This window comes from Festucalex cinctus, chromosome 8 (assembly GCF_051991245.1).
Source record: "Festucalex cinctus isolate MCC-2025b chromosome 8, RoL_Fcin_1.0, whole genome shotgun sequence".
In the NCBI taxonomy this organism is placed as follows: domain Eukaryota; kingdom Metazoa; phylum Chordata; class Actinopteri; order Syngnathiformes; family Syngnathidae; genus Festucalex; species Festucalex cinctus.
This window is the reverse complement of record NC_135418.1, coordinates 28,003,093-28,021,151: the sequence shown is the minus strand read 5'-3', so window position 1 is coordinate 28,021,151 and position 18,059 is coordinate 28,003,093. Positions and strand designations below refer to the sequence as shown.

Sequence of the window (18,059 nt, the reverse complement as noted above, 5' to 3'; positions counted from 1 at the left end):
ACTTTCGAACGTATTTGCGAGTATGTTGGAACGTAATTGTGACTATGTTTGAACATATTTGCAAGTATGTTCCAACGTAATATGTTAAACGTAACTTAAAATTTAAAAATATTAATAATAATTTTAATTTAATGTAATGATTTCATATAATTTTAATTAAATGAAAATTAACCTAATATGTTAATGTAACTTAAAGGTATACTTCACTTATTTAGCCCATTATAGCAATAAAAAGTTAATATTTTGTCTATAATTAATTTGATACTTTCATTGTTTTTCACGTACAAATAGAACACATTTTGCAACTTGCTGTCGACTGAAAATGACATCACAAGGGCTCAGTTAACCAATCACAGCTCACCTGTTTTCTAGGTTTGGTCATGTGACATTCAGAAGCTGAGCTGTGATTGGTTACCTGGGCCCTCGTGATGTCATTTTCAGTCGACAGCAAGTTGCAAAACGTGTTTTTAAAAGATACTAATGGTACATTAAATATAATGAAAATATAAAATGTATTATAGGCAAAATATTCATGTTTGACGGCCAAAAATGGCTAAATAAGTAAAGTATCCTTTTAATATTTAAAAATAATAATAATAATAATTTTAATGTAATAATTGAATTACATTTTAATTCAAAGAAAATTACATTAAACGTAAATGTTTGGACGTACTCACCAAATGCTTATTTCAAATTGGCAGTTCCATTGTGAATAACCTACCGTATATTGTTTTGAACAGGTTTTCTATGCGGAAGCACATTCACCTTTGACCCTAAAACAACACTCGGTTGAAATGTTCACGTTCGCCTCCTCGTGCACGCTTCACATGGTCATACGTGTCCCACCGTGTGACCACGCCCACGGACGCACAGGGCGGTCGTCCGACAGCTTGAGCGCTCTCCGCCTTTGCCGCTCACCAGAAAGTGCCTTTTAGTGCAATTACATGGCTTTCTACACATCAATTAGCAATCCAATTAAGTCTTGATGTGATGAATAGCGTTTGGTAGAGGGGGCGGAGGAGCCGGGGATCTCGCTAATAATGATCCCGACGATTACGCCGATCAGTCAGCGGCTGAGAGGAGACGGGACACGCCAAGGTTATCAATTAGCGCACGGCGAGGAGGATAGACACAGCGGCGTCCTACATGCAATCACGCAATGTCAAAGTCATCACAGTTTGCGGCGCTACTTTTTATTGTTTCAAAGGAGACGTTACGCAAGAAGTCTTTCGACAGTTACCAGGTGTATTCAAAACACGACGAGGGCATGCTCGAGTCAAAATACGATATGGATCAAGAATGATACAGCATCTGTTTTAGACTTTAAAAAAAATAAAATAATAATAAAATAGCCTATTTTGAGGAGGCTGTCCTGTCTCGAGCGAATGAGCCACTGCTCAACCTGCCACCGTCTTACAAATGCAATGATGCCATCTAGTGGCAGAAAAATAACCAACACAAATTAATATCACTTCTTTTTTTTTTTTTACAGTATAGTACATCTTTTTAATAGGGGTGTTCGATACCACTTTTTTTCAGACCGATACCGATACTCAGACCCTCAGTACTATAAAAACAAACGTTTTTTTTGTCACCAGAGTAGGCAACATTTTCTAGGGCAGTTTCGAATTTAGTAGGATGACTTAGACTTAGACTTGACTTTATTGATCCCTTTGGGATGGCTCCCTCTGGGAAATTTAAATGTCCAGCAGCAATGAGAACAGATAATAAAATAGAAAATAATTAAATCAAGGAATAAATAATGTTATTACACCAGAGATTGAATTAATAATAATACTAAAAATAATAAGAAAAATAAAATACAAATTCAATCAATCAGTAAATAAGGTTATTACACCGGAGATTGAATTAAATAAATTAAAGTACAGTAAAGTGCCATATTTGTGAAGTGCATGCTACAACATTGCCCCCCCCCACCCGGTGAGGAGTTGTAGAGTACAATGGCACGGTGGACAAAGGAGTTCTTTAGTCTGTTGATGATGTCAAAGCAATAATTTATTGCTTTTAAAAACAGTAAGTGAAAAATAAGTAAAAATAAATAAATTGAAAAAAAAATCTATGAATAGGTGAATTTACAAACGCAGAACCACAAATATGTGGTGGTTGATAGTTGACCGATTTTTGGACTTCTGAACCTTGCTCGGAAATGAATTCCATGTTAAAAAATGTTACACTTTACAAAGTGAAAATTCAAAAAGCTTCCCCTCTGCTGCAGTTTCTTTGGATTTGTTTGCACCAGCCGACCTGTTAGGAAAGTGAAATGACTTTCTGTGCGCCAACTTTCACATTCAACGTACTTATTACTGAAATGCTCTATTTATTGCTACAATTAAAGGGCCTTCCACAAGAGTTCGGTTTATCAGCAGTAGGGGGGGGGAAAAAAAATCAACAAAACTCGCTGGTAATTGAAATTGTCTTGCCGACCTCCCATGTTGGCCCCTTCCCTTGTTATCCGTCGTTCCCGGTGGTTCTTTCCCGCTCATTATTTTTCCTGGTGTTGATGGAACACTCCTACACGTTGGTGTGTTGTCAGAAAGTGGCTCGCCCTTACCTCCCAAATCTCCCGAGTGGAGGTACTTGTCCACCTCCTCCATCTCCATCCAGCCAGAGGCCTTTTTTGTTGTTTTTTTCTATCCCGGACTAAAACATGCAACATTTCCCTGCATGGAGTTGACAGCGTGGCGCGTCTTTCTCACAATTTTGACTGAAGCTCCGGCAATTATCGCTGGAGGCAATTGCAACGATGAGTGCGCCGCGTTTCGCTGCTATTCCGCATATGCAAATTCCAGCCAAGACGCATGCATGCGTCCCCCCCCCCCGTGGGAGGCCTTCTGGTGTAAGAAGAAGCACTCGCATCAATTACCTGCTCCTATAGACCTCCGCGGTATAAATACAATAGCCGACTTGTTTACTTCCTCGACCGTCCTCATGTAACGCTCCGCTGACCAACTTACAGCCTTCCAAGTGGATGGACTTTACGGTCTCTCATAAGTTCTGTTCTTCCGACTGTGCAGAAATGGTTTTAGTGTAAAAAAGGTTTATTTTTTTTAATGTGCTGCTGCCAGTAAGTGCACTGAAGCTGTACAGTCAACCATGAAACCTCTCAATGCTTTCACAAGGATAGAACTCCTCTGACAACAACAAAAAAATAATAATTTAATCAATGACAGCATCTCACGAAAGTTCAGTTCAGGACAATTTCACTTAGGGGTGTGCTCACTTTTGTTGCCAGGGGTTTGGCTATTAACAGATGCAATTTGAGTCATTTTGAGGGAACAATACATTTTTACTGTGGTATGAGATGTACAATGACTACCTTTCATCCTGTCAAAGTGTCATTTGTCACATTAAAAGATATAAATGCAAATCCATCCACCTGTGATGGAAAAACATCTTTGACTGTACTGACATAGCCTCTTTCAAATCTCACTTCAAAACCCACCTTTTTAGAAGCGCTTTTAATATCCCATTATTATCCTTTGTCCTGTTTCTTCTGTTTATTCCACATAATGTTGTAAATATTTAGAAGTCCTACTTTCATTTTTTTTTTCACTCCGTAGTTTTTATTAGTTTTATTTTTGTCTTTGAGTGTTTTGGAAAGTGCTGTACAAATAAAATGTATTATCCATCCATCCATTTTCTGAACCGCTTGTTCTTCACAAGGGTCGCGGGGGGTGCTGGAGCCTATCTCAGCTGGCTTTGCTCCGTAGGCGGGGGGGGGGGGGGGGACACCCCGAACTGGTTGCCACCAAATCGCAGGGCACACACAGAGACGAACAACCATCCACACTCACAAACACACCTAGGGACAATTCGGAGCGCCCAATTAACCTGCCATTCGTGTCTTTGGAATGTGGGAGGAGACCGGAGGCACGGGGAGAACATGCAAACTCCACCCATGAAGGCCGGAGCCTGGACTCGAACCCAAGTCCTCAATACTGGGAGGCAGACGTGCTAACCAGTCAACCCGTGCCGCCCAAATGTATTATTATTATTATTATTAAACATAAAAATATGTGAGGGATGTTCTCACTTTTGTACTCCTATACTGCACGCCTGTAAACATAAAATTAACCCAACAAGGTCCAAAATTATTGCTAGGGTAAAGAGGGTTAAGGTAGGACTCAGATGCGGGGAAGCAGGTCGTGGAGGGTGAGGTGCACTCAAAAAAAAAAAAAAAAAAAAAAAAAAAAAGATTTAATTCAACAAAAACAAGGATCTGGCTCACAAATAAATACATCCCCCCCCAAAAAAAATCAGCAATGCAAAACATAGGAGACCTTCTAGGCATAAACGGGCAGCATGACGGGATGAAACCATAATGAATCGACGCAGACAGAGGGGAGACAAGCAACTAAATACACACACGCTAATTGACACAATTAGACACAGCTGGGCAAGACACAAGTGGCAGAGGGTGCTGATTGGTTGACACGAGGAAACTAAACTAACCCTAAACCATGTCGTAAGTAAAAATAAAAAACAACCAAAACTCCTTTGTGTCCTTTTCAGTTCTTTATCTGGGAATTATACCGGAAAGATTGGAAAAAAGCGATGTTTATCTTTATCGGATTTTGTTGGCAGCTGCCAAGAAGGCTATCACAAAACACTGGATGCAGAAAACCTGTCCCAGTGTGGACCTTTTTATTAATATTGTAAAACAGATACATGTCTTAGAGCAGATGACATATACCATTCGTCTTCAAAAAGATCTGGGTGAAAGACGATGGCAGAAATGGTATGCATACCTGAGTAATGCTGCAGATTGTCTGTAAGGATGTGTCATTTGAGGTATTTTATTTTTGGTTTAGGCATTTTTTTGTATTTTTGTTTGGTAACATCTCGGACCTCTTCTCCCTTTTTTGTTTTTTTTTTTGTTTTTGTTTTGTTATTTTTGTATTTGGTAATCCCTTGCAATGTTGATTGTTCTTTGCAAGTCTGCTTGTGCATTTGTGTGATTTTCATTTTGTATGCTGAAAAATGGTAAAATAAAAAGTTTTAAAAAAAAAACAAAAAACAACCAAAACTCAACCCAAACCATGACAATTATGTACATTAATGATTTACGAAATCCATCTAAGCATGACAAAAATATGCAAAACATAGTTGGTAGTGTATATGCTCTTTTTTTTTTGTGCAAATTTCGTAAAGTAAATTAGCATTTCTATTCATGCTATAACCAAATTACACATCAGCCATATCGTAAAACATACGACAGCCATATGCTGGCAGAGCCAGCTAACACGTTCCAATTTTTCAAAGTGGCCTTCCAAACAGATTTTAGTCTGCCGGGTTGTATTTTATAGCCCGACTCAAGGAGCAGCTTACCTGCCATTCGTGTGCAGCTCTCCCGGGTGTTCGAGCGCATGAATAAGCGATGACCTACAACAGTTCTCTGGTTGCCACCAGACAGGAGGACTGACATGCGCTATTTTCCACTCGGATGATTTGTTTCCGGGATGTGGAAACATCGCTCTCGCCGGACGCATCAGTCGGAGGTCTGCAGAGCTTTCTGTTACAATTGGGGGGTAGCTATTTAGCGCTGTTGTATAGGAAATAAATGTCGACCAAAAAGGTCGTAAAAAGGCACAAAACATGGTTGGAGGCGTAGTAAAAAAAAGCTCCCAATATATTCTCCACTCAGCAGGCTCTTTAAACGGCGCTATCAGCACAAGAGATTGCTAAATCTCCCGCTAAATCGACTTCATTGCGCGTCCAATGAAAGAATGAGAAATGGCGGCGAGGCTAGATGGAATGACAGATGACTCTCTTCCATTTATTGAGGCTTTTTAGGCCGGCAGCGTTGCCGCCGATGTTGTTTATGATCGAAGTTTGCGTGAGGACAAATGCGAAGGAAGGAAAGAAGGAAAACGAGAATGAGCTTATTTTATATAATATTCCACTCAGAGGCTATTCTGGTACGACGCACTCAGGCAAACTTTGCTTTTAGATACGACAAACGTGACAAAATGTTCATGAACAGGCGTGTCGAAATCTTAGAAATGAGGTCGACGGCTGATGTCATCCCTGCAAAGCTTTTGCTAATCAGCACTGAATGGAAAAAAAAGACGCAAACATGAAACTACTGGCGACCGACGAAAAGGGAATAAATAACCCGAGCAGAAATCTTCTTGTGTGGCATGAAAGTCTGAAAAACAAAATCAATAATCAATAGAGCTTTTTTTATTTTTTTTTTCCTTTTTTTTGTCCTCAGCTTTTTACAGGAGTTAAGGAGATCCATGCCACAAATGGAGAAACTCCCTAATGAAATGGGTTTACATTTACCTAAAAATTTCACAAGATGGCACCAAAGCACTACTTTTCTTTTAGATAAGATTATTGTTTAAAACAGTGGTTTTTAAAACCTTATTATAGCTACTGAACCCCACCAGTTTCCTTAAGATAGAACCCAAGGGCAGAAGATATAACGAAAAAAAAAGCAGAGTCCCCAGAACTGAACCCTGTGGAACACCATATGCAACGTTACATACAGTACAGCCCAAAAGTTTGGACACATCTCATTCATTGTGTTTGCTTTATTCTCATTATTATTTACGTTATAGATTCTCACGGAAGGCATCACAACTAAGAATGAACACGTGTGGAGTTATGTACTTAAAAAAAAAAAAAAGAAGCTGAAACTGAAATAACTGAAATTATGCTTTTCACAGGAGACAAGGAGAGTCAAGCCACAAATAGAGAAAATCCCTGATAAAATGGGCTTGCATTTACCTAAAAATTTCACAAGATGGCACCAAAGCACTACTTTTGTATTAGATAAGACTATTGTCTAAAACAGTGGTTCTTAAAACCTTGTTGGAGCTACTGAACCCCACCAGATTCCTATGCGCTGTTTTCTTAAGATAGGGCAGAAGATATAACGACAAAAGCAGAGTCCCCAGAACTGAACCCTGTGGAACACCAAATGTTACGTAATATACGTTATTTACAGAATACAGCCCAAAAGTTTGGACACACCTCATTCTATGCGTTTGCTTTAGTCTCATTACTATTTAGATTAGGCTAGATTAGGATATACTTTTTTTTTTTTTTTGCTTGACCTCGTAAGAAAGCATTCAAATCACACAGAAATCACATGACGTACCATCACAACAGTCACAAGTCGACGACCGAGCGCACCAAATTCCCTGCAGCACCAAGAAATGTGTAGCGTGATCACCTGCATCCATTAATGGCGTCTAATCATGAAGTCATTTGAGTCAGGTTTGTGCGTTGAGCTCCACCCAACCCGCAAGACTGACTTAAGAACCACTGGTCTTTGCTTGGCACCAAAATGCCACTAGATGGTGCCAAAGCAATATTCTTTATTAGAAATTCCTGCGGCCTGAGCAGCCAATTCCACTGAAAAACCACAAGAGGGAGACAAAAGTTCCACAAAGAGGCGCATAAATCTGTTTCCATTAGCCCCACCCGAATGCTTTCCTATAATGCAATTGGACTAAACCACAATCTGCTTGGCTCTCCAAAACTTAAAAGATTTAAAAACGTCAGTTTATTATTATTATTATTTTCTGGTCATGCATTTTTTTTTTTGCGTGTCATAGAGCTAGTTTTTTGTAAGGCAGTACTTGGAGTAAAAAGGTTGAAAAAGAATATAAGTGATGTGAGTTTATCAGCCAGGCAGATTAGATTCACATGGTCGTATATAGCTGGAAGCTTCAACTGAAAGATTTTTTATTATTATTTTTTTTTAATGAAGAGAAAATACTTTTTGGGGGATACATAGTAATTTCATGAAAATGTATTTAGGTCGTTAGAGAGAGCATCGCTGACACTGACCGATCACCCCATTGTACAATGTTCCTATTTTATATCAGCACCACAAGATGGAGACAAAGCTTACTTGTCTACAACGTCATTTTTCAACTTCAAGACGTTTGCTTCGTTTATTGGGACAATTCGGCTGGTCCAAATGGGCCATTGTGCCCCACTTGAGTGGAGCTCTGACTCTGGCAACAACCAACACGTTTGAGTTGAGACTGAGCAGAAATGATGGCCACACGGACTCCTCTCAGAATAACATTTAGAGAGCGAGAGAGACTATAACGATGCTGCCATCAAGTGGTTCAATTTGTCATGGACTTTCTGCACGGCTTTGTTTTCTTTTTCTTTTCTTTTGTTTTTTTCTTTTCTTTTTTTTAAATTGACTCGGTGCCATGGTCAGTCAAATAATACAAGAATGTAAGTATTACCATCCGTTACTTTTTAATCCATCCATTTAAGTTATACAATCAATGGCTGGATTGAGATTTGACTTTTATTATTTAGTAATTGCAGAAAGTGGCCACTAGAGGTCAATGTTTACCATGAATTCACGCAATCAAAGAAGCAACAAAATGCACCTGACTGGTAATGTATGGATTTTATTTTTTGTACTGTCTGCATTTCACCAAATAAAGTAAATGAATTATATATATATATATATATATATATATATATATATATATATATATATATATATATATATATATATATAGATAGATATATGAATAAATTAATATTTTCCAACAATATTGTATTTACCATTATTATTATTATTATTATTATTATTATTATTATTATTATTATTATTATTTATTAAAAATATTTTAAATTAAATGGTCAAACAAATATATATATATACAAATATATATATATATATATATATATATATATACATATATATATATATATATATATATATATATATATATATATATATATATATATGAGTATGATTTTTAGTATAAATAATGTATCTCTGTTAATCCATCTATGCTCGTGACGTATAGTGTAGGCAGGCAGATTAATAATAATACAATAAATGGGTGGCTTTGTCTTCAACTCAACATGCCCACATTTTGCATTAAATAAATTTGCGAATAAATTAAAACAAGATTATCATTATTTCAACATGAAGTACAGTACAGTTCGTGTATTTTTTTTTCTAATGTAAACAATGCATCTTGGCTCAATAAAGGTTTGCCAAGACTGATTTAAAATGAAGTATGCAATGACAGTTTATTGTTTTAGATATTCGCTATCCCCCATGAATATCAGATATATTAAAAGTAATGGGTAATAGGATAGGAACTACATACACATACTGTTATAATGTTTTACATTGCACTTCTCAGGGTCAGAAACACACACAAAAAATAAATAATACATAATATACAACTTAAAAACAAACAAACAAATGATGCCTATTAGATTTTCTGCAGCCTCCACAAGGCCTTCGACAGCAATTAAACTTGGGGCCAAAAAACAAACAAACAAAAAAGATTCTTGCACAGATCAATGTAGGCCTCACCTGGAGTGTGTGACATGGCCGCAGGGTGCTGAGAACAAACGCAGTACAGCCGAGCGGCTGAGGAGCCATCCCAGTCCATGCGTGTGCGTGTGCAAGTGCGTCTCTTCTGGCAGCAGTCACTCACTTGGTTTTGCCTACAGCCATGTTCAGTCAAATCACAGTGTTATTTGGTGCTTTGCATTTTACACTCCACTAGTCACCAAGCGGAGTGTGTGCGTGCGTGTTGTGAATATGTTTGTGCACTAAGTGCACATGTTTGCAGTTCAGTCTAAAAATTTCTCTGCATAGGTTATTTTTTCACCTGCTTAGTGCCGAATACGAACTCCAGCTTAAGAAAACAAAAAAAAAAAGGCAGTTTGTAGTATATTTTTTCAACTTATCAAATATATTTTGGGATATTTCAAGAAGAATTCCACCATTAATAAAAATGTATGGCCTGTACTACAACTGGAAAATAAAAACCTTTTTTTCACATTAAAATATTACATGGGAGTCGGCACTCACCTGCCACCTTTTTAACTCATTCACTGCCATTGACGGAAAAAGACGTCAAATGATGCATTTTTGGGCTGGCAGTGAATGTGTTAAAGTCCCTCATTAACCCAAATAATTAGATGCTCTAGTAGGCTTTTAATATTTTTTAGGTACCAGCCAGGGAACTTTTAGTATTCAAATTGAATAAAATATTGGTGGAAATGTCATTTCACTATGTGCCTTTAGCTGTAAGTCCTTTAAATTGACAAACGGATCTAATTTCCTTTATATATATATATATATATATATATATATATATATATATACATATATATATATATACATACATACATACATTATAAACTACAAAAATAGATTATATGCATTCACACTGTTGTTTTATCTGACCTCTTCATTTGCATTTTCAATATTATTAAAAATGTAATTTTTTTCAATGTATTTTTGCTTATGTTGCAGACTTTAGGTTCGTGTTTTTTCATGAAACTTTTTTTGTGAATGTAAATAATATGTACAGCTGTTGCAAAAGTGTAAATGGAAGAAAATGTATGTTGTGCTGTAATTCAGGGGGAAAAAAAAAGAAGTAGACGGAACCGGAACTCCATAGAAGAGTGCGTGATGTTGTGATGCTTTGAAGGCAAGCCTGTTTACGCCGCACCATGATGACCATGTCGGTGGGGCTCCAATCATCCGTTGGCTCATCAGACCGCAGCGGATGTCAAGTCAGGCAGAGTGTCTGCGTTTCATTAGCGTGGCTAAAATTGAAATGACATGAATGATGGATTACGGGTATTTGTCTCATCATTTTCTCGCTTTGGCCGATTCTGTGTGAAAATGTTTTCACAGTATGAACAATGCACAATATATAACCTATAGAATCACATTTATTGTGACATGATGTTCAGGATAATGACTGATTCATCTAGCATATTTGTTGTTGCCGTTGTAGCGGTGTTATGTTGTTTTGTGGCCTACGCTGATGCTGATTTGACAGGAAAATAGTCCAAGTTTGGACGTAATATAGTGCAGCGTTTGAATTTCGGCGCGAGTTCTCGTCAGATGCTTTTTTTGCGGTCCGCATTGCTGCATGCACGACTGCGGTGGCAAGCCCACACAAAATCTTTTTTGTCTTGATTACCTTGATCTGTATAGCCATCCGCTCCACTCTGTCATTTGTTCCACCAAGTCTCTGCGAATGGCGACCACAAGAGACCCCTCAAGGGGGTGTTTGAAGTTTCAGACATTTAGGACTACATTTGATGTCAACGGCCAGTCAAAGGGGAAGTGCTGAGACGCAGGCAAACGGAAAGTGGGGAGGAAATCTGAATGGCTGAAGTGGTGCTGCAATGGAAAATTTGTTATTTCTTTTTGTATGCACGCAAGGTCCTTCAGGACAAACAAAAATTGGAACAACATGATGGGGAAATGATGCTTTTTAACAAATAAGGGTCTGTATTTTATTTTATTTTATTTTATTTTATTTTATTTTTTTTGCCAAAGCTTTCATCCATTTCCCCAAGCGCAAAGGAAGCAGGAAGACAAGTAAGGAGTGGTAAATAAAATCAAAGGATTTATTACCATAAAAATGCAAAACAAAAATTACTACAACAAATAAATAAGTACATAATCTATATTTATACTACTACCACTACTACTACTACTACTACTACTACTACTAATAATAATGACTGGTTAGCACGTCCGCCTCCCAGTTCTGAGGACTCGGGTTCGAGTCCAGGCTCCGGCCTTGCTGGGTGGAGTTTGCATGTTCTCCCCGTGCCTGTGTGGGTCTTCTCCGGGTACTCCGGTCTTCTGGCAGGTTAATTGGGCGCTCCGAATTGACCCTAGGTGTGCTTGTGAGTGTGGATGCTTGTTCGTCTCTGTGTGCCCTGCGATTGGCTGGCGACCAGTTCAGGGTGTCCCCCCCGCCTACTGCCCAAAGCCAGCTGAGATAGGCGCCAGCACCCGCCGCGACACTTATGAGGAATAAGCGGTCAAGAAAATGGATGGATGGAATAATAATAATAATAATAAACTCCAGCACCCTTGTGAGGAGCAAGCGGTTCAGAAAAAGGATGGATGGATGGATGGAGAATAATAAAAACAATAATATTTTTTGATACATTTTTCACAGTGCTAGGTTACAATTTCCATTTCTTCTATTTATTTGATGCAAAAAACAACCCCCCTTTTTTTTTTTTGCTATCAAATATTATTGTTACTGCCATTCCCTGTTGTTTTCTCACGATCCACCAGAGATCATAAATGCGTTAAAGATCAAACGCAGGCGGTGGTAGCTGTCAGTTTACCGTATAATTAACTTTACGTTGCACGGACGGTTTTTACGACTGTCTTCTGAGGGTTGTTACAGTCGGTCGAGGTTTGGAATTTCAGGCCAATTCACGTACAAACCAAAAAGGATTGCTTACAGTCATAACATTTTACGACATGTTGCATTAAGCCAATCGTCCAACAAATATGTTAATTGGGGGCCTTTGCTGATGCAAACAAAGCGAACATGTTAATGCATGTCCTATTTTGTCATTTCTAATCCATGCTTTAGTTTCAATTTTATTTTATATTTCATTCATACTAGAGCCACACCAAATCTCGATTCAAAAGAATCAGTATCCAACCCAAGTAATAAATGGCGCTATGACCGTTGTATAAATTACGTAATATATACTTTTCCCTCCGATATAAATGAATGTTTACTGCGCATAGGCGGTAATTCAGCGTACACATAATTTGTTCCGTCATCATGCAACACAGACTCCAGGTGACAGAGTTATACCTTTGACTCCGCCCCCACCACAGCCCCGCCCTCCAGGCCCGAGGCCAGAGAGAGTGCGGGGGGTTGGGACGACTCATGCCGTGCCAGAGATTCACACACCGGCAATTTGAGCTGTCAGCCGGCTCATGAATCACCTGGCCAAGGCGTCATTACGCGGCAAGATTTATTGGCGACACACAGACCACATTTTCATACTAAAGCAGCAAGTGGAAAAGCGCCTCAGGGCCTGAGCGGATAGTGTGAAAAGTTCTCCATCTGAGTGGTGGTGATACCTACTTTAACAGTATCCAAAACCACGCAAGATGGCAATAAAAAAAAATGCTGGTGCCGAAGTTTTCCTTGGACGCGATCTTGTCTTCAAGCAAACGCTAGATTTTTGTGACAGATACTAAAATAATTAAAACTCGTCTCACTGTTTTGGACCAAGCAACGACTGATCTGTCACGTATGTTCCCACATTTGGCCATCACAGCTACAACATCTGATGTTGGATATCATCATGAAGGTTCTTGTTTTGGCATATAGAAATGACTTCATGATGAAGAATTGCAGACTACAACCGTAACAACCCTTGATCTTCTTTTTATATGTAATCATCTTCTGATGTCTGTTAACCTAACCGTAATCCTAACTAACTAACTAACTAACTAACTAACTAACTAACTAACTAACTAACTGACTGACTGACCTAACTAACTAACTAACTAACTAACTAACTAACTAACTAACTAACTAACTAACTAACTGACTGACCTAACTAACTAACTAACTAACTAACTAACTAACTAACTAACTGACTGACTGACCTAACTAACTAACTAACTAACTAACTAACTAACTAGCTAACTAACTAATAACTAACTAACTAACTAACTAACTAACTAACTAACTAACTAACTAACTAACTAACTAACTAACTAACTAACTAACTAACCAATAACCAACCATCGAACCAACTAACTAACTAACTAACTAACTAACTAACTAACTAACTAACTAACTAACTAACTAACTAACTAACTAACTGACTGGCCTAACTAACTAACTAACTAACTAACTAACTAACTAACTAACTAACTAACTAACTGACTGACTGACTGACCTAACTAACTAACTAACTAACTAACTAACTAACTAACTAACTAACTAACTAACTAACTAACTAACTAACTAACTAACCAACCAACTAACTAACTAACTAACCAATAACCAACCAACGAACCAACTAACTAACTAACTAACTAACTAACTAACTAACTGACTGACTGACTGACTGACTGACTGACTGACTGACTGACTGGCCTAACTAACTAACTAACTAACTAACTAACTAACTAACTAACTAACTAACTGACTGACTGACTGACTGACCTAACTAACTAACTAACTAACTAACTAACTAACTAACCAACTAACCAACTAACCAACCAACCAACCAACCAACCAACTAACTAACTAACTAACTAACTCAGCATAATTGATATCCTTTCTTTACATTATTTATTTTAATCACAAAGTCCACTCATTTTTGCCTAAAGCCCAATTCACACTGGCTGCGGAACGGACGCGGTGCGTTTTCCGTACGGACGCTGTATGGACGTCGCAAGTATCAAACCCATTCAATCAAGCCTATATGTGTCAATTCACACCAGCTGCGGCGCGATGCGGAAGGTTTCCGCAAGTGTTCTATTTTTTTTTTTTCCCGGACGCCGCATGCAGATTTTCATGAAGCTGAAGAAATGACGCGAGCCGGACAGGAAGTCGGGTGTCTCGCATCAAGGTAAATATTTCAAAATAAAACCGTTTGTCAACTCGTTTTTTTGGAGAGGTTAGCTCGCTAGCTACATAGCATGACATGAGTCGGACATTTAAGACAAAAAATGAGCTCAGAATAAATTAAACATGACAAAATAACACGGTTTAAACACAAAACGTACTCGTCTTCCAGCCTGTAAATTATATTCACTCTGGTTTAATAATAATGTTGCTATGTTACTAGTGCTTTGCAATAAAAATAAATGACAGGATGAAGTGGAAACAAGTGGCGATTACATGCTTCGAAGCGCACAACTCAACCTCACGAGCAGCCTCTCGACCTCAGGAACCAGTTTGAGCAGCTCCTCGTCAGCTTTTGCGTTAAGATCGTTCCACGTTCACGACGCAACATTCACTTCTTAAACGTCAAACGAGGCGTGCGGTTGCACCTGACAGCTGCACTCAAACATTTCACACCTTTAATTAACTCCTTCCTGTCTGGGAAATCAAGCCTGTTCATATTAATTAGCACAAGCAACTTGTCTCGGTCAAACAATAAGCAGACAAACGCTCAAAGAAATAAACGAAGAAGAAAGAATCAACAGCATAGAAAATGACACCGATACTGCATTTGACGTCGCACGCGCCTTCGGACAACGTCCGCAGCAGGATGACGCGTAATCATGATAGACAAAGACAGGCCTGTCTGGGAACGTTGCCCTCTAATTATCCAGCGGGCGGCTAATTTGAATTAGCCGCGCGTTGTGCCCTTGAGACCAAAAGCCACCGAGTTGCACTCGAGACGACAACTAGTTGGCCAGAGAACTTGAAATTCAGAAGAGGATGTGGTGACGTATAACCAGATGTAAATGAATGAAATGCAATGCTCTTTCATCTGTATGTTAGGGTCACCAACTTTCAGATCCCGAAATAAGAGACAGGTGCACGGCACGGTGCCACGATGTGTGAAATCGGTGTATATTCTGTTTAGATTCGAAATGCACAAAAGTTTGTACATTCCCTTTTATCCTTACTGCAGGCCATCATTATGTAACCTCAAACAAAACCTCAAAGAAAGCACAAAAATAAATAAATAAATAAATAAATAAAATAAATAAAAAAACAGGTACAAAAAAAAAAATGAAATGCAAAAGAGCCAAAAGACTTTTCTTTCTTTTCTTTCTTACAGGTTTATCTATTCTCTCTTCCTAGCCAACCGGACAACAACAAACATTATTATTATTATTATTATTATTATTATTGTTATTTTCTAGCAGTATAAGCCACTACAACAAATGTTTTTCTTGTTTACTGCAAAACTGATGTTTATGTACAGCACTTTGTAGACAGCAACGCCTGTTCTTGAAGCGCTTTATAAATAAAGTTGAGTTGAGTTGAGTTAAGCGCTGATTGCGAAACTTGCCAGCAAGCTAAATTCTCGCAGTATTTGTTCATAAATAGTACGAGAATACCTCTTGTATTGCTCCCGCAGATACGTTCGCAGCCGACGTATTACGATCGGCGTTTAGAGTGTAGGTGGACATGAAGCTGTGACGAAACCAGGAAGTGCCTCTCTCTCTCTCTCTCTCTCTCTAGTTGCCTCTCTTACCTTGCAAGATCTCCACAAATGTCACACCCAGCGACTCATTTTATTGGCTACGAGCCACTTCCTAGTCACTTGGCAACCTACGGGAGCAGCCGTGGTCCAAAAATGGCAAAGATGTAAAGAATTGAGAATTATTTTACGGGACTTTTGAGGTCCCGCACGGGACATAACAATTTAGCCCAAAAATACATGGCGTCCCGGATAATACGGGACAGTTTGCAACCCTATCTGTATGGATATTACAATATGAAATGATATAGTACTAAAGATGGAGCCTTGGGGTACACCTAAACAAATGTTGTTCAACTATCCCTCATCCATTTACAATTGCATCACCAATATGGACAAATAATGATTACACTCACTTTCAGATCAAGAGAACATTTTGAATCTGCAATAAAACCGACATCAACCCCGTAAAAAAATATTAATTAATTGTGACTCACAGCAACACCAGCTCACATTCAGTATCCGTTTGCTCATTCACATTTTCGTTTAATTTCTCCTCCACGGGAAGTCAGCTGATGTTCATCATATCCGCGCGACGGATGACAAAACGCTGGCCATGTCCTATAAAAGAAGCCGTCCTTTTGACATTTTCTCCCCCGCTTCCGTATCATGCGGCGCTGAGCGAGAAGGAGAAATGAATCACGCCGCAGATTTCAACGCGGAGTGACATTTCAAAGCTGGCCCGCAGTGAAACGCCGGCGGACTCATCAGCGTCAACGCCGAGAAAAAACAAACAAAAAAACGCTCGTCAACTGAGCTGAAACTAAAACTATATATTATCCATTATTTGATTGGTCACGTTTGCGCGCGTAATAAGGTTGCGCGTTCGAATCTGAAATTGAAATTTCGTTGACTGACAAATCAACGTCAGCAGGTCATCGAGCTGCTGCGTGGTTGTGATCTTCGCCGCCGGCGCTGCTTGGCCCCGGGGCCCGCTGCCACTCACTGGGAAAGATGAGAAGACTCCGGCTGATGGGACGCACGTTCAAGTCCGCCTTTTTAGTAATCGCGCTGGAGTCAACAGTCAGCTTGTCAAAAATGTTGCCCTGTGGCAGTCACGCAATGGCCTCGGTGCAAATACGAAGACTTCAAACCGGCAAAAAAAAAAAAAAAAACGGCAAAACTGCCAATCACGGAATCAATCCTCACCGGACACAACCAAAAAACTACAAATGTGACAGTTTTGTTATGAGATGTTACCAAAAACTTCTTAGAAAGACGTTTTCAATCAAATTTAACTTACAAACTTAGAATATCCCGAATAAAACTCGAGCTTCAATTTGGCCCCACAAATTAAACAAACAAATAATTTTACCCAATTGACAAAGAAATGGAGATGCCTATTCTGCGTTCTATAATAATACTTTAGTCTACATTTCCACTTGATTGAAGTGATGCATGAAGTAGTGTTTTTTTTTTTCTCCCTCCCTCTTTCTTTTTTAATCCTTCACTCTTCTGCCTGAGGGCCCGCTCTTGTGTGATGCCTATCGCGGTGTTGATGGTAAACAACAGCTGAAAAGGCGGGGTTTATCTGGCTATGGTGCATTCGCTAGCTGATTAGAGGGGCGGGGTTGAGGGGCGGAGCCCCAAAAAAAGGCCCCTCCCCGCAAAAGTGTGTTTTAGTTGAAAACTATAACAGCATAAGTGATTAACACATTCACTGCCAGCCCAGCAAAAATGCATTGCATCATTTGACGTCTTTTTCCGTCAAAGGCAGTGAATGAGTTAATATGACAAGCCGCAGGGTTGAAAGGGTGTGAAAAAAGTCGCGGCTGAAGTCCGGAAATGACGGTAGTCATTAAACAATTGTAATGGATTCATTATTGCAATTTCCAAACTGTAAAAATCAACCACATTTAAATGTTTTTTTTTTTTGTTTTTTTTTTTTAATAATTAATTCAGTCTGATTACATTTTATCATTCTTAAACAATTTTTTACTTAAAGGACTGATATTGTATTTCCAGACTGTTTGCAATCATCCATCCATCTTCTACCGCTTATCCTCAATACAATACATACAATGCATATTAATATAACAGTTTCTTCTATCTACAATGATCTCGTCTTC

At 38.8% G+C, this 18,059-nt stretch overlaps 1 long non-coding RNA gene across 4 annotated transcripts in view; it reads right to left on the bottom strand.

The window, feature by feature from the left end:
• The window catches only part of LOC144024467 (uncharacterized), a 66,005-nt gene extending 58,776 nt beyond the window's left edge, over positions 1-7,229 (bottom strand). For all 4 annotated transcript variants that reach the window (XR_013284780.1, XR_013284783.1, XR_013284785.1 and 1 more), the window contains exon 1: positions 7,127-7,229. This is a non-coding gene — a long non-coding RNA (uncharacterized LOC144024467). The remainder of the gene's footprint in view (positions 1-7,126) is intronic.
• Between the last annotated feature and the right edge of the window lie 10,830 nt (positions 7,230-18,059).